At 34.9% G+C, this 23,903-nt stretch overlaps 1 protein-coding gene across 16 annotated transcripts in view; it reads left to right on the top strand.

The window, feature by feature from the left end:
• The first annotated feature begins 1,302 nt into the window (after positions 1–1,302).
• The window catches only part of MEF2A (myocyte enhancer factor 2A), a 222,813-nt gene continuing 200,212 nt past the window's right edge, over positions 1,303–23,903 (top strand). For 5 of the 16 annotated variants that reach the window (XM_031955505.1, XM_031955500.1, XM_031955497.1 and 2 more), the window contains exon 1: positions 1,847–2,410. The gene's annotated coding sequence lies outside the window, so the exon portion shown is untranslated. The other 11 variants (XM_003755577.4, XM_031955508.1, XM_031955502.1 and 8 more) reach the window with 10 other exon arrangements.

Here is a 23,903-nt window from a genome sequence, read left to right as displayed (position 1 = left end):
CTGCTGGGCAGGTTTTGGCAGGGTTTGAGAGATGGGGTGGAACAAAAAAGGAACAGCGTTCCAGTTTTTTTGGAGGGCTTTAATTTCACGCCTCTATTTCTGAATCAAAGAAAACTACTTTGGAACATCTTGTTTTATTTCTTTCAGTTCTTTGTTTTACTCTTTTCCTTCTTGTGGGGTTTTAGCGAATCACCTCTGTATCATCCCTCCCTTCTCCAGCCAAGCTCCCACTTCTTTTGGCTAAAAATGTCGTTTCCTCCATTATAGTGGTGTCACAGAATTATGTCCAAAGCGGTTTGGAAAAGAGAGAAAAATATTTTCACATTAATTTTTGATTTATTTTAAATGTTGTTAAAGCGTACTATTTTAAGCACTTGTTTTTAACTACGGAATTCTTTTATTCAGCACTATATACAACTCCTTTAAGTTAAATGTTTATTTTTCCATTACATATGTCTATAGGTATGTCTTATTTGTCTCCCCGTTGTTTTCCCCCGTTACATTAGCAGTATACATGAGGGAGGATCATGTCTTCTACAGCATTCACTTTGTGATTCTCCAGTATTAGATGTTCAGCTCATCGTAGAGGCTCAATAAATGTAGACTGAATGAAGTTAATTCTCTCTCCCCGCCCCCCCCCTTCTTCCTCCTCAAAGAAAACCCTTTAGAGAGTTTTAGAATTTATTTTCACACCTACATGAAATGAACAATTCAGCTTATTGTGTTCGAACAGCATATATGTTATTCCCTATCCAGAGGTGGTGCTCTCATAAACAGAAATAGCCCTTGATAGTAACTGGCTCTCTTGGCTGAAGAAATGAGATAAGAACAAGATTAAGTATATTAAGGAACAGGTCCAAGATCTTTTGATTTTTTTTTTTTTTGGATGGGGAAAGAGATAAAAAGACAGTTTTTGTAGTTGCCAAGACATCTTCCTAATGGGAAGCTACTCTATAGATTGTTCCATCCTCCAGCGCATTTAGCCAGGTTGGCTTCAGGTAAAGACATTTTTAGCTATTTTTCCATCCTGTACTGGAGGGCTTTTTCTTCACACAGAGCCTGCACTTTTCCAGAAGTGGCGGCTCATTTTTTTTCTTCCGCCGCTAGTGTGGATTTGGTGAGGCCGGGATTTCCACTGTGTTTGTGGAGAGCGTCGGACTTGCGGTCAGGCACGTCCTGTGATTACAGGTGCTGTGCAAATAACAATAAACTAGCGCCCGGGAAGTGCGGCGAGATCCGGAGCGAGATAGAAAAAGTGTGCTGGCGGGCTGGGGTGGCTACTGGGCGGGGCGGGGCCGGGGGTGGAGCTGTGGCCAGGGAAAAGCCGGGAGAGAAGTGTGGCTGCACTGGCCCGAGACCACGGAGAAGGAGAACGAGTCTCCAGAGTAAGGGCAGGAGGAAGCAGAAAGGAGATGATCTTAAGTGCTCCGAAAGGCACGGTGAGGTACACACGCCATAGGCACTACTCGATACGCGGCTTCCTGACGCATGCGTTCCAGGTCCGTCCCCACCCCCACCCCCATCCCCATCCCCATCCCCTCCAGCCAGGCACCCCACCAGCCTCGGTCCGGATCCGGGGTCGCTTTGACTGGAGCATCTCCAGCTTCCCCAGGGAGCCCCGCCCTCCCTCGGCCTTTATTGGTTGATGACTCCGCTTGCGCGCAGTGATTTGAGAAATTTTTTTTTGTCCCTGCTGTCGCCGGTTTTGCTCCGGGTGATTTGGTCCGAGTAAGGGGGTGGGAGAAGCTGAAGGCAGAGGTGGGGAGAAAGGAGGCGGGGGAGGAGGGTGTGCCTCTAGAGGGCCGCTGAGACTGCCCGCGGGCCCCACCCCTGGAGGCGTCCGAACGAGCATCAAGTGACCAATATCCCTTCCAGGGGAACACCATCCTTCAGAGGAAAGCCAAGCTCCAGGCCATTCCCCCGGCGCCAAACCGCCGTCATCTCCTTCCTGTGCGGGGTGATCCGTCTTTTCTCCCACTCGGAAAAACATAGTCCGTGGTTCACCTTCCAGTGGAATACCCCTTGGTCCTAAATGCACTGATTAAGCTTCTGTCTAACTTCATTATCTTCAACTCCGGCTCCACTAGGTTCGAACGCAAGGGGAAGAGAGCCGCGGAAAGGAAGCTTATCCACTGGGGGGCGAGAGGGAAGGGAGAAGAGAAAAAAGAGGCGTAGGGACACTGAGGTAGAAGATCACACAGCGCACGCGCGCGGAGAGAGGAAGAAGTTCCGGTCTGGCTGGGGCCCTGTCTCCTAAAAATAGCCTCCGTGTTGGGATTCATCCGCTGATGTCCCAGTGAGTCCCAGGCTGAAGGAGGAGGAGGCTTCGGGCAGTGCTGTGTATGTGTGTGTGAGTGTGTGTGTGAGAGTGTGTGCATATGTGTGCAAACCAGCCCCGCGGGGGGATACGGTGAGTTCCGACCTGGCTCGTATTCAGACTCGGGTAACGGAGTGGAAGGGGGAAAAGGGGCTAGAAGAGGGGACGGCGGCTCCGTCTCCGTGGCCGGGGTAGGAGACTGGGAGGCTGGGTGTGGGTATATCGGGGTCGCGAGGTGGCGGCCGTGTGATAAAGCGTAATCGGGCGGCTCTGTGTGCAGTTGAAGGGAGTGATCTGAGACGGCTGACTATGCGCCGGACTGATGTGGCATTGACCTGGTGGGAGGGGGTCGGTTGGCTGCGGGGTCACGCTAATGAGGTCTGGTGGGAGGGGGGGATGTACTGGGGGGGTGTTAGGGATGGGGAGGGGCGCCATGGCGAGTCGGGGCTCACCGTCTGGAAGGTGAGGGTCGTCGAGAGGAGGTACCTTGAGGAGGTGGGTGGGAGGTGAGTGGTGTCACGATGCTGGGAGGCTTGGAGAAGCGTGAGCCTGGATGTACTGTTAGTAGAAGGTGTAGGGTTTGTGTGTGTGCGCTCTTTGGGGCTCTTATTTGGGATTAAGTTAGGTTGTTTGTGTGTATGTATATATATATATACACACACACACATATATATATATATAATATACATACACACACATATATATGAAAGACGGAATCTTTGAAGTAAAGGGATAGTCACTTTTGGCCATGTTGTAAAAAATACCGAAAAATTTCTGATGAACCCGTGGTATCTGTGCCCCTACCCAATTTTTAGGGCAGGGGATTGTTGGGAGGCCAAACGATATCAGTTTGGCTTTGAAAGTTAAGGTAGTATTGAGTTTAGCGAAATTCTGAGGTTGAGGTTCCTGAGGGCTATTAGAAGATGCCATTGTCTTAATTGGGCCACTGGAAGTTTTCAGCTACTTCTCATCCTGCCACTACGGTTAGGATACTCTTTGGATATGTTGACTTAATGGGATCTCTAGTTTAGATCTCCTAAGGTTTTCTTTGTGAAAAGGGCTGATGTAAATTTATAGATTAGTCATGCTACTTTTTGGTTTAGGAAGTTCTTGTGTGTTTATGGAGAGGGGAAGTAGAATATGTTAACAGTGCGACTTTGTAAGTAATCTTTAAAATGCTCTGTGGCAGTAAACGGTAAATGTAAAATAAGAGAAATGTTTGGGAATGGGGGAAGGGGGAGAAATGTAGTGGGAGACACCTGCTAATGTGAAGCAGTGCTGTGTTTAACTGAGAGAGTTTAGCATGAAGACTGCTTTCTCTATCTACTCTTTGTGGTTCAGTAAATTTTCAGTCCTATGGATGTGTTATGGATTATAGAAGCTTTTGAAATTGTGGTATTTCAATAGCAAGTAAGACGATAAGCGTTTTCAAAATTAAGCAGTTTTACCTCTAATTGTTGTTGAAGTGGAAAGTCCAGAGATTTAAATTGAGTTTTCTCTTATAGTGTAGTAGTGGCTGATAAGCTCCTGAAAAGTTCTAGATATTTACCTTTATATCAGGATAAGGAAATGACATACTAATAAGAAATAAGAATTAGAGATATGTTAGAAAAAGACCTTGCTCTTATATATTTTTTTCCCATTTTCTGTGTAATGAATGCCTCTAAGACTTTTAGGTATTTGTCAGTTTTTTTTTTTTTTTTAATGTAGCTTTTATTACTATGTAGTTGGAAAGTTTTCTGACTGCATTTAGGTAGGTATATCTTGAATAAAGATACTTTTTCTTTAAGAGTCCAGCTCTATTTGTTTTGTCATTTTAGTACTTAGCATTGTCAGTTTTAAAATCAGTTTTCATCATAACAGGTATATGAACAATGTAGGAAAAGGGAAGGGAACATTTTTTTGAAGACATATAAAATGCCATTTATCTTAAGAATTTAATTTAGGACATACAAGGTTAAAATTGCTATGACAATACCTTATTTTAAATAACAGCTATCTTTAAGTCTTTCAAGAGGTGACAATTTTGCTTTCAACATTGTGACAAATGAAATTCATGTTCATAGATTATATTTTTAATATTGGAATTGTTTTTATATGTTATTGTACTCATAATTAGCTTAGATATTTTTTTTACCACTAAGTGATAAAACAATACTTTCACAAAGGTTATGATAACGATAATCATACATACATATATTTCATAAACTAATGATTTAAAAATATTCCATTTTATTTAAACTTTAAGTTAATTTAATGCTTTCTACATGATACTTGTGCTTTAGGAATTGTAGATACTACAGTTTTTTTGCAATCACTATATTTTTTTGGTAAATGTACATTTACCAAATAAATGTACATTTACAAAAATCTGATTTTCCTTTTGTTTTTATTTTCATATTATATTCATGTTTAACTTTTAGGGTTTTATTCATAATGCTGAGGAAAGTTTAAACCATCTCCTAGTCCGTATTTCATAAAATTAAATTATGAACCTGAAGAATAATGCCACATGACTTGAAAGTTGTAATTTGAACAATTTTATGATGATAACAGTAGTATGGGGTGAGAAATTTTCATCTAAATTTTAATTGTCTTATATTGTCTATAATTTAGGATGGGGGATTATCTTATGACCCATAGAGGTTTTAAAACTAATTTATTTATATTGGTGGAGATCAAGGTATATTTAGCGAAAGTTTACATTTTAGTGTTTGAATTTTTTTCCAAGCAGTTTTTCTTTTTTTGCATAAGAAATTGAATTACTACTCCAAAGAATAAAAATGTACCGACATATTATAAATGCTTTTCACAGTACTGAGAATCTATTAAATACTTATGAGTAAGGTGCTGTGCTAGTTGCTGAAAATGTCTTCATAGATAACATAGTTTCAAAGATGTTAAATAACAATTCCCATCTTTGAGCAGCCTACATATTAATAGGGCAGAATCAAACACATACATATGATACAGAGTATAATGTGATATAGCTAAGAAAGTTTCAGACAAAAAATGTACGAAAATTTAAGGAGGAAAATTTAAAATTTTCACTTGTGAGAGAGAAGAATAAAAGACTATTCTTTGGAGGACATAGTACTGAAACTAGTACCATGAAGAAGGAATTGACTAAGTGTAGATGTGCAAACCTCAAAGCACCATATGAAGAAGTTGTTATTAGTATTATGTGGAATTAAGGCATTCTATCTTAAGAGTACATGGAAGTAAAAAGATGGTAAGAAAGGAAAAATAAAATTTGTTGTATAGTTGGGCTGAAATGTAGCCTGTATGAAAGGAAATTTTGTGAAACTTTAGAAGGTAGATTAGAGATTTTTCACTTCTCAAATACCAGGCTAAAATAAATGCCGTTTATCCTAAAGGAATTGGAAGACAGTGAATACTTTTGAGCTTAAAAATTAAATGATTAGACTTGTGCATTATGAAGATGATTTTGATATGTGAAAAATGCTGATGAGATCGGAGGTAAAGAAAACAGGATGACATTGTTTTAAAGGGCTCAGAGGAAACAACAGGATTGTGGAAGTATAATTGATTAATTTGGTCATTGATTGGGTATTTGGAGTTATGATGATGGAGAAACTAAGAGTCAAAGATGAGTGGAAGCTTTCAAATTTGGGTTAGTTGGAGGGTAGAGAGAGACCAACAAATAAAGAAACGCAAAGAAAGAGAAGAGGCTTCAACTTTTGAATACATTGAGTCTGAGGCATCTATGAAAATCCAGGTAGAGATATTCACCAAGCATTTGGAAATATGACTTGATAGATGTAGAAGAAATCTGTGTAAGGTATTTCAAACTATGTGAATGAATGATTGCCGTATACTTTCAACAGAAATGTTGACATTTCCTCCTACGTGATGGCATTCTAGTTCTTCAATTTCTCCAGTTTTATAACTTATTTTTTTACTCCACCTTGGACACACATAACGATGTGGCTTCAAATCTTTGATCCTAACTTCAATCACAAAAGCTCCACTTCTCTGATCACAAATATTTAAATTCCTCTGGCCAACTATACACTGCTGTTTAGATGGAATCATCTTTTCCCCTATGTCTTATCTAGTTAAACCTCTTCATTATCCTCCCTGTAATCTCATCTTTCCACTCCTCAGTATTTAACCTGACTTTCACCTCTAGTTTGGCCTAATTTTCCTCCCTTTTTGTGTAAATAATACTATAGTTAGTTTAATGTATAGATATTATACTTAACTATTAACATTTCATATTGTCTTTAGTTCTTGAATTTCTTGTTCCCCGTTATCCTATGCTTTGCCAAATATCAACCCTGTATTACTTCTACCATTTACTTTCCCTCTTCTTTATATGCTCCTTATGGTAGAAGAAACCCCTTAATTGTGCTAATCCCACTACAAACGAATAATATCTAATATTAGCTGGATCCTTATCATAACAAGTTTTCTCTAATTGATTTTTATGCTATTTTCCAAAGCATCTTTTCCAAAACTTCTCTTTTAAATCTCCCATCTCTAGTACTTCATACTTTACTGAGAAAATAGGGATCTTTGTTAGCAAGTTTGTCTCTTGTTTTTGTTTTTTCTACAATTCAAAACTCATAATAACTCCATAATTCTTCATAGTCTCAGTTCTTTTACTGTAGTCTCTGATTGAAATGCCTCTTCTACTTTTCAAGGCTAACCTTCCCACTTGTGTTTTTGATGATGTTTTTTCTCTAGTGGATTTCTTTCCAGATTATCCTTTTTCTCTTTATCTTCTTATCTACTGGCTTTTCCTGCTTCCTATACTTAGGCCTTGGTCTTTCCCTATCCTTAAAAAAAATCTTTGCTGACTCAATATTCATTTAAGCTATCATTTTATTTCTCTTTTCTTTTTCATAACTAAGCTAGAAAAATGAAACTCTACTTTTGTTGCCTCTATTTCCTTTCTTCTCACTTCTCAACACTTTGTAATACTATTTCTGATCTCATCATTCAACTGAAACTGTTGTCTCCAAAGATACTAGCTAACATTTGACCTGATTAACCACTCTTTCTTCCAGAATACCTTTTTTTCCCCTCTGTTTTCATGGTACTGCTCTATTTTGGCTCTCCTTTTATTTAGTACCATACCTAGTACTCCATAACTGCTTAATAAGGGCTATTCATCCTTAAGTGTCCTTTCATGGATGATTCATTCCTGATCCTTAATTGTAGGTTTGCCGTGGTTTTCTATCCTATCTGAGGTCTTTTTCTTTATAGTCTCTTTTCCCTATGCTCAATTATAATATTTAGGCAGATCTAGCTATATGCCAGTTTTTTCTTGAGTTCCAATTTCACTTCACCAACTGCCTATGGAACGTTTCAAATTGATTGACCTATAGGTACATCAAACTCAACGAATCTGAAACAGAACACAATATATATATATATATATATATATATTTTCTTCCATACATACCCTTCCACACTTCCCTGTTCAGGGCACTACTATCCTTCCAAGTTAACCTGTGTTTACAGACTTTAAATGATACTTGATCGTATACTCTTTCCTCACCTCACACAGCCAGGCAGTTTCCATATCTTGTCAATTTTACTTTAATATTTTTTGCATCTATTCACTTCTTTTCTATTTAAATGGCTACCACCATATTTCAATTCTGCCTTATTGGATGTCTCCTAATTGGTACATTTTATCTTCAATTTATCTTTTCGACTCATCTGCCAAATTATATTTGTATAGCACAAATGTAAGTGGCCTCTTCTCAGTGATCTCCTCTGACTCTCTGTTGCCTCTAGGATCAAATAAACATTCTGTTTTGCACTTAAAGTCCTGGAGATCCTGATTTCAACTTACCTTTCTGGGCTTATTATACATTAATTCACCTTCATGGCCACTATAATGTAGCCAAATTGGCCAATTTACTGTTCCTTACAGAGAACATTTTAAAAATATGTATATTTTATTTTCCCCCACAATTACAAGCTTAAATAATTTAAAAACTTTTTAAAAAAGTTTTGAGTTCTAAATTTTATCCTTTTCTCCTTCTCTTTCTCCCTTCTGAAGACAGTTAGTCAAATATAGGTTATATATGTACAATCATGTAAAATATTTTCATGTTAGTCATTTTGTATAAGAAGACTAATGAAAGAAGAAAAATTAGAGAAAGAAAGTGAAAACTATCATACTTCAGTCTGTATTCAATCAATATTAGTTCTTTCCCTGGAGGTAAATAGTATAATTCATTATTAGTCCTTATTGTCTTGGATTGTCATATTGTTGAAAATAGCCAAGTCATTCATAGTTCTTCATTGAACAATATTGTTTTTACTCTGTACAGTGTTCTCCTGGTTCTGTTTACTATGCATCAGTGTATGTACATCTTTCCAGGTTTTTCTGAAATCATCCTTCTTATCATTTTATATACACATTAATATTCTATTGCAATCCAATTCCTAGCCATCACAAAAAGAGCTACTATAACTATTTTTGTACAGATAGGTCCTTTTCCCTTTTTTGGATATCTTTGGGATATAGATCTAGCAGTGGTATTGCCAGATCAAAGAATATATAACCCTTTGGGCATAGTTCCAAATTACACCCAAGGGGGGCATTTTACCACCTGTCTCTTTGTATTTGCACAGGATGTTCCTCATCCTTGTAATGTACTCCCTGCTTTTTAGTTTTTATTGATATTTGTTTATATATACCTACATTTTCCAATATATCTCTGATCTCTCCTTTAGAGAGCCATCCTTTACCATGAGAGTAACAAAAGGAGAAAACTAGTAATAGTTTTACTATTACTAATTACACAATTAATAAACAATCAACTAGTCACTCATCATTAGTCCCCTGTCTCTTCAAAAACGTAGAAGTAGATACCTTCTCATGTATCTCTTCTTTGGGGTCAACTGTGGCCATTTTAATTTCATAGCATTCATTTTTGATTTTTCTTTTCTTTTTTTTTTTTTTTTCCTTTTAAGATTGTGTATATTATTTTCCTGGTTCTGCTTACTTCACTCTTCATCAGTCCATATAAGTATCCCCATGATTCTGTATATTTATCATATTATTTCTCAAAATATAGTACTGTTTTTTATATTCTTGTACCACAGTGTGTTTAACCAGTCCACAATCGATGGATCTGTACTTTGTTTAGTTATTTGATGCCACAAAAAAAATATTGTCATAAATATTTTGATATAGATGAGATCATTTTAAAAATCATTTCCTTTGCAGTGAGATCTGTGTGTCAAAGATAAAAAGCATTTTAATAACCTTTCCTTTTTTTTAAGCATACTTAGAAATGGTTGATCAATTCACAGTTCTACCAATAGTGTATTACTGAATTCATATTTCTATAGTTCCTCTACAGTTAAGTATTCCCATCTTTTCCAGTTTGTGAGGTATGAAATGAAACTTAAATGGTTTAATTTATACTTCTCATTATTGATGATTTGCTGTCTTGTCACCTAACATTTAAGAATCACTTTCTCCATGCCAAACACTATAGTAAAGGCCTGGGGATACAAAGAAAAGCAAAAGACAGCTCTCTTTTCTCAAGAAATTAATTCACATTCAAATGCAGGAGACAACCCATAAACAAATATGCATAAGCAATATAAAAAACAAGGTCTCATAATATATTATATGGGGGAGTGGGTTATATGAAGACTGGAAAAGTAGGAAGGAAGCAGATTATGAAGGGCTTTGAAAGTTGAACAGAATTTTATGGATGATGGTAGAATCATCAGGTCTTAACAACAAATTGGTTATGGAGGAGGATGAGAGTGAAGAATTAAGGATGACATCTAGATTGTAACTAGGTACTGGGAAGATGGTATCTTTGAAGTTTGGAAGAAGTCTGGATTTTTTTTTTGAGGAGATAATGAATTTAATTTTGGACATCTTGAGAATATAGTGTCTTATGAGACATTGAGTTGAAGATATTCCTATTTTGAGAATGGAGATCAGCAGAAAGTTTAAGGTTGGAGAAGTAGACTTGAGAATCTTTGTAGAAATGGTAATTGACTCTGGGAGCTGTTGATATTACCAAGTAAAATAGAATAGAAAAAGAAGACACAAGGGTCCAGGGCAAGAGCTCTGTGAGACATCAATAGTTAATGGATATGACTAGGATCGAGAACTTCCAAAGGAGACTGAGGAATGGTCAGACAGGAAGGAGAAGCAAGAGAAAGCAGTGTTGTGAAAACCTAGAGAAAAAAGAATGTCAAGAAGAGGGTGATCAACAATGTGAAAGCTTGCAGAGAGATCAAGAAGAGTGAGGTTTGAGAAAAGGTTATTAGATTTGGCAATTAAGAGATAATGAGTAATTTTGGAGAGAGCAGTCTGGATTGAATGATGAGAATGGAATCCAAACTGAAGATGAAAGCAAAGGAAATGGAGGAATTGATTGTATATACCCTTCCAAGAAGTTAGGTACAAAAGGCAGAAAAGAGATATGTAATGCTGGTAAATGAGTGTTCTTTGAGGGAACATAGACATTTTGATAGGATGAAGAATAGAGTGAATTCTAATGACCTCTTTTAAGCACCTTAATTTTTCAGTGAAATTTGAGAACAATCTTTCAAATAGTTGTTTGATAGTTTGTAATTCTCCTTTTTTGAGGACTGTCCATACATTTTGACACTTTTCTACTGTGTCTTTTGGTCTTGAAGAATTTGTGTATACCACACAGTGGTGTGTGTACAGTGCTTGACATGGAGTCAAAAAGATCTGAATCTAAATTCTGCCTCATAGATTTATAAGCAGTGTGATCCTAGGTAAATCACCCAACTACTCTGTACCTCAGTTTACTCATATATAAAACGAGATAACAGTATTTAGATAATAGTATCTAATAGTAACACCTAAGATAACATATGAAATATATGTGAATGTACTTTGAAAATCTTAAAATGCCATATAAATGTTACTTCTTATTATTACATTTGTGCTACTTCTCAAATTTTAGCTCCTAGGCCATTATCAGAGATAACTTAACATAAAGGTTGCATTGTTCATCTTTACTTTTTAGAATCCTAAGTTGCCTTTAGCTTAGTTTCAAGTACTACCTCCTATGTTAGGCCTTTACTGATTTCCTAGTCCATCTTGTCTTCTCCAGCAGATCATCCTTTATCTCATCCCTGATTCTCTTGAATTTTTTTTCTTTCTACCAGATTTTTCTCTACTACCTATAAACATGTTCCCATTCTCAACCCCTTTCCCCCCCAAAAAAAACCCTCCCATTTGATCCTGCTAGCTAGCATCCCATATCTTTTTTCTTTATGGCTATTCTTTTTTGAGAAGGAAATCTATAACAGATGTCTTTACTTCCTTTCTTCTCACATTGTCTTTGCAGTTTGGCTTTCACCGTCAATTGCATTCTCCAGAATTAATAATGATCTCTTAATTGCCAAATCTAATGACCCTTTCTCAAAGGGTCTTTGTACCTCTTGCACCTCTTCAGCCTTCCACATTGTCAGTCCTGGTAGTCTTTAGATTTTAATAACACTGTTCTTTGCTACTTCTCCTTTTAACGTTTTAAGTCTCTTTTGCTGGCTCTTGATCCTTTCAATCACTTATCATGGGTGTGACACAGGCCTTTCTCCTGGATGTACTTCCACCTCAATACTATATTAGTTTGTCATTCCATCAGATCCCCTAATTTCAGAAATTACCTCTTTGTAGATGTCTCTCAAATTGATTTGATTGACCTTAACCTTTTCTCCAGTCTCAGGCCTTCAATTGACTTTTTAAAAGTAAAAGTTTTTATTTGATTTTTTAACAAAATCACCATAGTTTCCCCCAGTTATCCCTCTTTCTTCTCCCAGTGTCATCCCATATAATAAATAGTATTTTTAAAGACAACCAAAAAAAAAAAAAAAAAGAAAGAAAGAAAAAAAGTAGGGAAAAAAATCAGTATAACTTATCAGCGCATTGAAAAAGTCTGAAAATATGTATACAATGCTTGTGGATGTCTCACCTCTGCAAAGAGGTGGATTTGGAGAGTTTTATCTCTTCTGTGGAGCCGTTTTAAGTTTTTCCATAATTTTATAACATTCACATATTTGTGTGTGAATGTGTTTGAAACTTTTTTTTTTCCATTTACATTGTTGTAGTTGTGTATGTTTTCTTGGTTCTATTTACTTCTTTACCAGTTCATGTAGATCTTTCTGTGCTTCTTTATATTTATCACATTTATCATTTCTTACATGAATTCATGGACTTCAGTTTGTTTAACCATTCACCAATCTATGGGGAGCTACTTTGTTTCTGATTCTTTGCTATTAAAAAAAATGTTGGAACATATATTTTAGTGTTTAAAATTCTTTCTTCTTATGGAGCCATTGTGCTGATCTCATTAGTGTATGCCTATGAAACCTGGACAATATACTAGCACCTTACCAGGAAATTGAATTGCTTCCATTGAATTGTCTTAGGAAGATTCTGAAGATCACCTGGCAGGATAAGATGCTGGACTCTGAGATCCATTCTCAGACTAAACTGCCATTCAAACTCTGCTGCAGAGAGTGCAACTCCATTGGGTTGTCCACAGTTTCTAATGCCAACTATACACTTGCCAAAAGGATTATTTTCTAGAGAATTCACACAGGGCAAGAACTCATTAAGTAGTCAAAAAAAGCAATACAAGGACACTCTAAAGGTGTCTCTAAAGAATTTTAGAATTGATTGTATGATATGGGAGACACTGGCACAGGACTGCTCAATATGGCATCACTTTGTACTCTGTGACCAAAGCATAATTGAATTATTTAAGAAGAAACACAAGATGTGCAAAGTTCATCCTAAATATTCATAGGAACTGTGTCCAACCTGTGGCAGAGCATTCCAAGCTCGTGTTGGTCTGATCAGCCACAGTCGGACACACTAATTTGACTCTAATATAACGATGTCATTTTGCTCCTCTTTGAGAATGAAGGACAATTAATCTTATTAGGGATTTGGCTAACAGTGGAATCTTTGGGACAAGTAAATCTACGTTTTAGTCACTTTTTTGATATTCCAAACTGCTTTCACTGTTGCACAGCCTTACCAATAATGCATTAGTAGGCCTATCTTCCTGCAATCTTTTGTAAGATGACTGTTGTCATCTTTAACAATTTGTATTGTGTAACAATACCTCAGGATTATTTTGATTTGCATTTTTCTTCTAATTAGTGATTTGGGATAGTCTTTTATGTGGTTGTTAATTATTTGCAATTCTTTTCCTTTCACCATTTGTCTGTTTAGAAATGGCTTTGGGTATTTAGTCTATGCTACTTGTGCCTGTTTGCATGTTTGCATGTGTGCTTGGGAGAGTGTGTGTGTGTGTGTGTGTGTGTGTGGTATGTATTTGTTTTCCTGTTAATTGTTTATAAATCTTGGATGCAAAGTCTCACAAAAGAAAATTAATGCAATTTTTTTTATTTGACTGTTTCCCTTCTTATTGTAGGTATATCAATTTTATCTGCACAAAACCTTTTTAATTTCATGTAATCAAAGTTGTTGATTTTTTTGTCGTTTGTAATTATCTCCATTCCTTGTTTAGTTAAAACTACATCTCCTTATAGCTGTGAAAAGTATGTAATTTGTTTCTTGCAGTCTTATCTATTCTATTTATGTCATTGAAATAACATTTTTTTTCCCAGGAAGAGGGCCATAGTTTTCACCAGATGCACAAAAATAATTAAGATCTTATCAATTATTAGATCACTAAGGTAATAAGATCATAGTTTTAGAATTGGAAGTGACTTTAAAGGTTCTTTGAATTCATCCTTCTTCATTTTACAGATAAAGAAACTGAGGCACAGAGAGATAATGAGTTTCCCATGTATCAGTAAATGTTTGAGGTGAGATTTGAACTGAGATCTTTCCAACTAAGTCTTTTCCCAATCTAAATCCTATGATTTCTGAGACCCTTTCAAGCTCTAACATTATATATGTAGAACCAGGTCACCCTTACTTAAAATCCCAGTGAGAGGATTTGTATTCTTTTACTAGGTACACAAGCACATTTATCCTGGTTTGGCATCTTTCTTTCTATTAATCTGGCAGTTGGATTTTCCAAGCCTTGCTTGGAGAGTATTTATTTTTTATTGTTAGCAATCTACTTTGCTTCTTTTTACATAAGGAATCTATCACCCCTCCTAAAGTTCATTTAAAGACATCCCCTTTTGTCTTTTGAGTAATACAGAAAGTTTGAGTAATACAGGATCTTGAAGTTAGGAGTGTTTGAGAAAATGTTCTGTAGTACTAATTTTATTATCAGATTGTGTATGAAATGTTTAGTTATTTTCTAAAGCAGTTTTTGACTGTTTAAGACTATGTTAAAAAAAACATCAAAACCCCCTGTTATCTATGTAGGAAATAATTCTTAAATAAAAGCATTTTTATTAATTTATGAGTAAAATCAACCATTTAAGGAGTAATTTAGAAAGTTGTAGGCAGGGTGTAGAATTTAAGGTGGCATTTGCAACCTAGTATTTATGTCCTAGGAATAAATGAAATTTTAAAAAGTTTTCTGAAGTTAGCTTCTGATTTTGAAATTTTCATTTTACTTTAGGTATGAAACAGAATGACTTTTAGTTCAGTAGCCTCAGATCAATCTTGCTAATTGGATAACAATTATAAAGATAGAGACAGAAATCTTACGTATTGTGGTATTGTGTGTTGTATTTATTGACACCTGTGTTCAATAAACTTTTTACAAACTGATTTCTTTTGGTTATTTACAAGTGATATAATCTGAATCATGATTGTAATGAAAGTTTGACTTATTAGTATGTAAATCACAGAGATTAAAATTAGTGAGAAAATGTGACAGGTGATAAGTTAGACATTTGAAGGAGGTTGTATAATTATAATCCTTTCTTTTCTGGTAGAAATAAAACTATTACTTTGACAATACATAACAAACGAAATGATTCTTGTGAAAAACAAAAGAAATGTTTGTTGATTCAGTATCCTTATCTGTAAAATGAGTGGTATTGGTCTTCATTATATCTTAAAGTCCTTTCTACTTTGAAAATCTGTGAAATTATATGCATTTAGAATATCTTTTACCTATGAATGAATGCTAACCAATGCCATTCTGGGGAGGTAATTGTGGGAGAGTGGGGACATTGAATACTGGAGAGTAGGAAACACTTCCAGACCTCCTGAATCCTTTTTCCTAACTGACTAGTGGTTATGGAATTTGGGAGAATGATATACATTTTTTTCCCCCTCAAAACCCAGTGACTGTGGTTGGGAAATTGATTAGGTAAACTTCTTAAACTTTATTGAAATGCATTTTCTTTATAGGTGTTAGATCTTGCAATTTAGTTCCTATACTAGCCTATGAATGTGTGTTTAACTCAGAACTTGATATGAAAGTACAGCATTAATTGTGAGAACCATGGTTTTTTGTGAATTAGTCTGGAAACTTAAATCATTATGGCACCATTGGTTCTATAGGAAAATGAATTATAAAATAAAAGAAAAAATTTCGATTAAAATGACCTTTGGAATCTTACCCATTTGTAAATTGATTGCTATCGGCATTTAGGTGATATTTATCATTTATTATTCATTTGACATGAACCGGACATTAATGGAGTTTTTAGGCCAAATAGTTGGGTCATGCGATGAAAAGAAAAGGGGGATTTAGAATCTGCTGTTTGTGTTCAAATCCTGCCTCTTATGTATCTCTTGTAGACTTGGGCCAGTCACTTCTTTGAGTTTCACTTTTTCTATCTGTAAAACTAGTGGGTTGAGCTAGAAGATTTCTTAAGATCCCAGCTGTCACTCTGGGGATTATGAGGAAGTTGAAACAATAATCATAATACAAAAACAACTTTATGCTATTGTGACTGGAGGAGAGAGGATCAGGATAGAAGTAAGCTTCTTATGCAAACTTTGTTTCTTTAATTTCCTAAAAAGTAAAATTTACAATTAGGTGAAGATTTTACTTTTTTTTTTTTTTTTTTGTTAGGAAGATACCACTTTTACATAAAACTGCTAAAGAAAGGTTTTTTTTTCCCTTTTAGAAATGCAAATAATGTGTAACATACAGTTTCTGTTTTTCTTTCATTTGAATACTGGTTTAATTTCAACAACTATTTATTAAATATTTATATTTGAGATGAAATGTGCAGGACCAGATAAGGATAAGGAAAACCTGAGTTCAAGTTCTAATTAATATATAAATAAAACATTTAACTTTTCAGACCTCAGGCAAGTGTAAAACTGAGTCACAGAACAATTGTTAACCATAATTGATAGAGGGAGTTCTGACTATTACTAAGATCACAGCATTCAAAAACATGAAAGACATAGTGCTGCCAACACTGATGATAACTTAGATATTTTATACTATTTAATGTTTGTAAAATGCTTTATATCAATTTATATTTCAGTCCAACAGTGTTATGCAGTAAAGTTACCATTATCCCCATTTTGAGGATGAGACCGTTAATATGAGAGGTTAGACCTACCCAAGTTCACCCAGCTAAGTGAGATGGAATTTACGTCTTCCTGACTGAAAGTCCATTCTTTTAAATATCTATCTCCTTACTAGGTGATTAAATCCTCCTTCTTAGGTATTGTGTATAGTGATTTGAATACAACATATGTGTAATAAATATTTGTAATCTGTATTTATGGAAAAGGATGTAAGTTATGTTTTTAGTCCTGTGTTTTCTTATATATAGGATCTGATGGTTGTATATGATTTAAAACCCCTTAAAAATTGGGGGAAATGTACTTTTAAAATCAAAGCTGTATGTAACATTTAACTAGTTAAAATGCATCAAAATCTTCAAGTTTTCATAATGTCAGTTTTTGATTTCAAATATGTCCACTCTAGGCCTTTGTCCTCATCTTTTATAAATTTTGATGTTAAACTAGGTACCTTGAAGGATGTTTCTAACTTTATGATTCTAAAGTATAGTAGAAAAAGTACTCTAGATTATGAGAGATGAGATTTTGAGATCTAGTAGTCGTGTTATAATCACAGGGTAACTTTGTACAATTTCTTTTTAATTTCCTTCAAGTTTAGTTGCTTTTGCAGAATGGAAATACCTTCCATAAACATTGGACTAGACCAGAAGATGAGGTTTTGCTACTCTGAGTATTGTAAAATATAAGTTTGAAACAAAACAGCAAGACTTTTGGCTTGATTTGAAAAATAAATTTCTCAAGATGAGGAGGAGGATGGGAGAGAAATTAGGCTACTCCATCCTGGTTTAAAAAAAAAAGTTAATCTTTAATAGAACATTGAAGTTTTGTTTCTGTGTTAAAAGGAACAGTCCAACAGCTAGAAAGTTATATTAAGTATATACTAGGTAATTTATTTAAATAGTTCCAGTACTTAAAGTATAAATAAAATATAATAATAAATCATGTTATATTCTTTAAACATCAGCCAGTTGAAAACATTTATGTCAATTTTTTCAGAACTCTAACTAGATGTGCCTTTCAGTTAGAAGTGAAGAAACTATGCTTCCCAGTTAAGAAATCTGTCCTATTAAATTTGATTTTTGTATTGTATGTTTTAATAAATTTAGTAAAAACATCTTTGCTTACTTTCCTGATAACTTAAATTTTGCTAACTTTTTTTCAGAAAAACTAAGCATGCCATCTCTCAAATTTTAAGATGTACTGCTGACACATGAGCATAATTTTGCTGATCCACCATAATTACATAATGAACTTTTCCTTATGGTGTTGACAGGTGATTCTTTTACTTTTATTTTCTTAACTAGTTTTTTTTTTGTGTAACTAATGGTACAGGCAGACAGGACAGACCTTGGAGCTATGGATAAGATAGGCTTGTGGAACATATTGAATATTGTTGTTATAGGCAGTAAGTTTCAATTTTGGCCAAATTAGTACAATACGATAACATTTTCAGAATAAACATATACACACATATATCCATAATTCATCATTTAAAACTAAACATTACACATATTGTGCATCTGTATCAATTTATAGTTGATAAAGTATTTACTAAGTGTCAGGCACTGTGAGGCACTGGGGATCTCCCCACTCTACTAAGATTGTCCTTTTAATCTCTAGGAAAAAGACTATATACCTAGAGAAGCTGAAAGGAGACAAAAGGTACCTGATACTTTGTTGGAAAAGTCAAAGAAGTTCCAAAGCCATTCTGTCAGATAGGAAATGAGATTTGTACTGAATCCTCTTCTTAAATGGAGGTTTTGGAATTCAAGACTTCTTCCTTCAATAAGAAGAGCAGATGTTCCATCAGGTGAAATTTCTACCTCCACAACATCTCTTCCATCTTACTCTTTTTCTTCACTCATATGACCACTAATTTAATTCAGACTCTCTTGCTTAGATTACTGTAAACTGACCCCAAAATAATTTTTTTAATTTAATTTTTATTTTTCAATTCTCTACTCAGTGAGTAGGCAAAAACAATATGCCACCCATTATCCACAAGAAGTCATGCAAAACATTTCCACATTAGCCATACTCTCCCTCCTTCCCTGACCAAAGTAAGAAAAATAAGGAAAGGAAAAAAATTCTGCATTGTTGAGTCATCAGTTCCCTATTTAGTTCATTTTATAGACTTAGTCTTTTGGAGTTGTGGTGGATCATTATATTGATCAGAGTTGCTACTCTTTTATAGATGATTGTAAAAGTTTACCATATTGTTATGTGTAGTTTGTTCTCCTAGTTCTTCTTTGACTTTGTACCATCAATTTATCCATCTTCCCACATTTTTCTGAAACATCCTTTTTTATCATTTGTCACAGTACAATGTATTCCATCACGTTTCTATACTATAACTTATTTAACTATTCCCCAATTTATGAGCATCTCCTTCAATTGCCAATTCAAAAAAATATTGCTGTAAATCTTTTTGTACATATGATTCCTTTTCTTTCTTTTTTAATCTTTATGGAATGTTGACCTAATGTTAATATTGATGGATCAAAGGATATGAACAATTTTATAACCCTTTGTGCATAGGTATAAATATTTCTAAACAATTATTTCCTATACTCTTCCATATGTGAACTTTCTGAGTAAAACTTTTAATTTTATCTTTTAATATAAATATATTATAATTTTTTCTTTTAAATGATATATTTAGTAGTTTTTTTTAAACACAACAAATAACAGTTTGGAAGCCATAAATCATTATTTTTAAAATGAGCAAAATCAAATTTCTGTTCAATCAAAAATATAATTCATTTTTCAATTTCAATAATCTGTTTAAACTTAGCCCTCTTGAGAGTCACCTTATCTCTATAATCAGCTTTTTCAATTGGACACCATATCTTTGCAACGGTTTGGCAACAAACAACTATTAAAGATTTGACTTTTAATGAAGTTAATGATTTTGATAATGATTTTAATGGATGATTTTTTTAAATTGGCTACAAGTTTTTGCCGATGGATCATGCAATGAGTACAAGTGATATATTCATTGCCATGATTTGATTTTTGCTACAAATCCAACATTCTTGCTTTAGCATGTTTGCATAGACTGCAATACGATTTTTCTACCATAATCCTTCACTTAAAAAAAAATTCATCAGTTAGGATATATATCTTCCCATCTTGTACAGTCTTCTAATGGCCAACAAAACAGCAATTTGCTCTTATATGCTTTCTTCATAAACTTAGTAAGCTATAGTAATAATTGTGCCATGTTAGAAATATCAGTTGTTTCATCTAACTAAATTGCAAACTGAGTTGCCTAACAATAAGCTGCTAGAATTGGTCATTGCTAATTACAGAAATTCTTTTGGAAACAGTACTTCTCCATATTTTTTCTTGTGAACTATTTCTGACATTTTAATTGCAGTAGGTAACACAAGATCTTCTATTGCATAGGGCTTTTTAGCTTTTGCAATTACATAAGAAGTTTCATATGATAGAAATAAATACTTTTTGTTGACAGGAAAAAATTTCTCAAAACATTGTTCTTCTTTATTTGAAGATTTAAAAAGTTGTTTAAAATATTTGTTTGGTTTATTGCAATACAATGCTTGGTATTAAGATGTTGCTCTGGCTGGTTTCATGCTCTCCGTAGCCAAAACTTCATTACAAAGAGATTTTTCCACGCCTTCATCTTTACTAGAAGTAAATCCACATTACAAAAATGATTCTACATATTTCTTTTTCTTGTCAGTATTATAACCTGGTAGTGAAAACTCTGCTGTCTTGTCATTTGTATTTTTACCTCTTCTATCTAAATTTAGCTAGTTGTTCACAACCACAATCAAAAAATATTTTTGTATAAAAATGGAAATAAACATTGCTAATATTTTCTTAAATAGTAGCATTAATTTATGAAATTACATTTGTGCTTAATTTAAAATATTGATGTTTACACTTACATAGACATAAATAGTGATGAGAGAAATATTAAAAGAGCTTTTGTCTTTACTTGTTATAAATAAACACGTTTCTGTAAAAAAAGGAGCAATTTAAAAACTCAAACATTCTAACACAATACAATCCAAAGATATACTAATTTGATACTTAAATCCTAAGAAATGATGATAGGAAATATTAAAAGTCTTTATTTTCTGTAATCCAAACTGTTATATTTTTATAAGAGCAGGAAATTTTGTATGTAAATAAAAACACTGTTATTCATAACAAACAGTAGCCTCAAATCTGAACTTGGGTATTTCTGGCAGCTTTCATTGATGTTGTGTTGTGTGATGACATGCATAGTATGAAATATGTATGTTGAATGTTCAAAAACAGGGCTGCAGTGAAATTGTTGAATGTAACATGGGCAAACCTTTTCAGAAACAACTCAGATTCAGTACACATTTGATTTTGAATTAGTTTTTGATGTTCAGAAACCTTTTATTGTTGCCATAACTTTTTTTTTGCGAGTTATGTTATGGGGTCACAACTCATAGTTTAAGAAGTTTTGGTATAGATAAGAGTGCCAGGCCTGAAGTCAAGAAGACTTATCTTCCTGAGTTCAAATCTGGTGTCAAACACTTATTACCGGTGTGATCGTGGGCAAATCATTTATCCCGTTTACCTCAGTTCCTTGGAATGAGCTGGACAAAGAAATGGTAAACCATTCCAGTATCTTTGCCAAGAAAAGTCCAAATGGGGTCACAAAAAGTGGGACATATCTGAAACAATTCAGCAACAATAACAAGTGGATGTGTTCTTTCTCACTGATTGCTTGTAGTTGTCCTTTCTTCTCAAAGAGACCAAAATGACATCACTGTATTAAGAGTTGAATCACAATGTGTCCAACTGTGGTTGATCAGACCAATATAAGCTTGGAATGCTCTTTGGCAGGTCAGACTTGTGCCCCTATGAATATTTGAGGTGGATTCTCTAACTTTGTTCATCTTATGTTTTTTCTGAGCTAATTCAATTCTGCTTTGCTCATAGAGCACAGAACCTTCTTTTATGAAAGAATGCCACACAGAGCAGTCCTATGCTAGTGTTCTCCTGTGTCATAGTTCTTTTTTTTTTTTTTAATTTAATAGCCTTTTATTTACAGGATAGATATATGCATGGGTAACTTTACAGCATTAACAATTGCCAAACCTCTTGTTCCAATTTTTCACCTCTTACCCCCCACCCCCTCCCCCAGATGGCAGGATGACCAGTAGATGTTAAGTACATTAAAATATAAATTAGATACACAATAAGTATACATGTGTGTCATAGTTCTTAAGAAACACCTTGATTTATCACTTTTTCTAATCACCTTGTGAGCCCTTGCCCTATGTGAGTCCTTTTGGCAAATGTATATTTGGCATTAGAACAGGGTGGCCAGCCCAGAAGAAATTTTGCTCTCTGCAATAGAGTTTGAATGCTTGGCAGTTTGATCCAAAAAAGGACCTTAGTATCTTATCCTGCCAGGTGATTTTCAGAATTTTCCTAAAACAATTCAGATGGAAGCAGTTCAGTTTCCTGGCAAGAGGGCTGGTATACTGTCCAGTTTCACAAGCCTACAACAGTGCAGTCGGCACAATGACTCTATAAACCTTCAGTTTGTAGGTCTAATACCTCTCCTCCCCCACAATTTGCTTTGGAGCCTCTCGAACACTGAGCTAGCTCTGGCAATGCATATGTCAACCTTGTTAACAAATGTGTATATCCCTGGAAAGTGTATTTCCAAAGTAAATGACTTTATCCATGGTATTCAAAATTTCTCCATTTGCTGTAACTGATGCTTCACATGTGCATGGTGTGGTGCTGGCTGATTGAACATTTGTTTTCTTAGTGTTAATTATTAGGTCAAAGAGGATGCTTGTTTTGATTATGGATTGGACAAGATGGCTTTCTAGGTCCTTTCTGATTCCAAGATTGTATAAGTATATAATATAGTACTGGAATTTGAAGAACCTTGTTATTTTGCTTTTCAATTCAAGAAACTGATTCATTTATTTTCTCAATTCTCACAAACAAGTGTGAGCTGAAATGGGGGGAAGGAGTAACTTTGGGATGAAACTGTATTTCTTTGAGTTGTCCAGACTAGCAGTGCAGCATCCACTTCACAGTCCTTGATCCTGATGCTGCTTAGCAGGGAAGCTTCGATCTGATTTCTTTCCCACCTGATCCATTTTGCTTCTCTTTAGGCAGCCTTTAGGCTTGATGTTCGAGACTCACCATATTAGTTCTGGATTAGAGCAGATACCTGGTTGACTTTTAGCCAGACTGCAGCACGACTCTTGAGTACAAGAGATCCATAAGTCATATTCTCTCCCAGTAATAGCGATTACTAATATTTAGTTCCCTGTGCCTGGCTCTGAGCGGAAATTTGAACTGAGTTTTTCTCTCCAGAGCTTTCTAGTTTTTCTTCCATTATACCTCATAGCTTGTGTAGCTGTCTTGAAATATTTGTTGAAAGTGTCTTGCAGAAGAGGGATTACTCTTCTGCTTAATGTAAGGAGGAACTTCCTAATAAATTAGATCTGTACAGAAATGGATGATTTGAGGAGGGGTAATGAATTCCCCTTTACAGATTAATGAAGTCTTTAAATGGGGATGGGATGACAATTTGTTGAAGATGTTATAGATAGATTCATGATTTGGACCTAATGATCTTTGAAGTTTCTTTCAACTCTGATGCTGTGAAAAAACATTATTAATACATCTCTATCATCTTTTTCACATCATTATTTGACTTCAAAGCTGATTCTCTACCCAGCGAGAAGAGGTGTGGTATAAACATTATTTCCTACTATTCAGTGTAATGTACTAACATTTTGAAAAAGAAGGATTAAGGGCTCGTGTGTAAATGGATTCAGGCTCTCAGGCTCCTACATTTTTCTAGTCATTTACTTTAGCCATAGAGTAAAGTTTTTCAACTTTTTAAATGAAATGGTCTTTTGTCTCTCCTGATTTCTTTTTCATTTCTTTTTACTTTACTATTGACTGCCCCTTCCTGTGATTGTCTTTCTCCTTTGCTTTCCTCATAACAGCTACACAATTCTAGTCTTCTAACAATTAAGCCAGCAGCAGTAAACTCCTTTTTCTTGTTCTGTGCCAGTGTAAAAAAACTCTAGTTATGAGGAAAATAGGGTGCCACCTTAATCCACCAATGAGCTAAAGACACTTAGAAAGTTGACTAAAGGTTAGAACTTGACCAACTGAAGTGATATCACT

Source organism: Sarcophilus harrisii, chromosome 2 (assembly GCF_902635505.1).
Source record: "Sarcophilus harrisii chromosome 2, mSarHar1.11, whole genome shotgun sequence".
Taxonomy (NCBI): Eukaryota; Metazoa; Chordata; class Mammalia; order Dasyuromorphia; family Dasyuridae; genus Sarcophilus; species Sarcophilus harrisii.
The sequence above is the reverse complement of the archived record's forward strand: the minus strand, read 5'-3'. Positions and strand labels throughout refer to the sequence as shown.